Source organism: Nematolebias whitei, chromosome 7 (genome assembly GCF_014905685.2).
Source record: "Nematolebias whitei isolate Nwh7 chromosome 7, NemWhi1, whole genome shotgun sequence".
Classification (NCBI taxonomy): domain Eukaryota; kingdom Metazoa; phylum Chordata; class Actinopteri; order Cyprinodontiformes; family Rivulidae; genus Nematolebias; species Nematolebias whitei.
Genome location: NC_056504.1, coordinates 32,896,777 through 32,897,271, shown reverse-complemented (window position 1 = coordinate 32,897,271; position 495 = coordinate 32,896,777).

Here is a 495-nt window from a genome sequence, read left to right as displayed (position 1 = left end):
ATATATATATATATATATATATATATATATATATATATATATATTAAAAAAAAAAGATTTTCTGCACTATCTGGTTATGAATGAAATCTTCTGTGGTGTAACTTTAGATGTGCTTTTGTGTGTTTTAACCAAGCTTGTCTTCCTGCCGTCACCGAATATACAGTACTCTAGCATCTCAACTGTACTCACTAGTTGTAAACTATTTATTGTACTTTGACCAATCAGACGTTTCCAGAGCGACGTACCATGCAGAAGGCACATTGAACTCATCTTGGTGCACTCAGAGGGACAGGGCCGCCTAACTAGCTTCTACTATTATAACTCTAACTAATCCAAGTCCGTGGCAAGCATGATGTGATACAGTAGGCTCATTATGCAATGTGAAAAGAAATCCTATTTATTAGAGAGTATAAGCAATTATTTATCTAAACAGTTTTAATTTTTTTGTTTGTTTTATATCCTCCTCTGTCATTGCTCAGCTTTATGAGTCAGCTC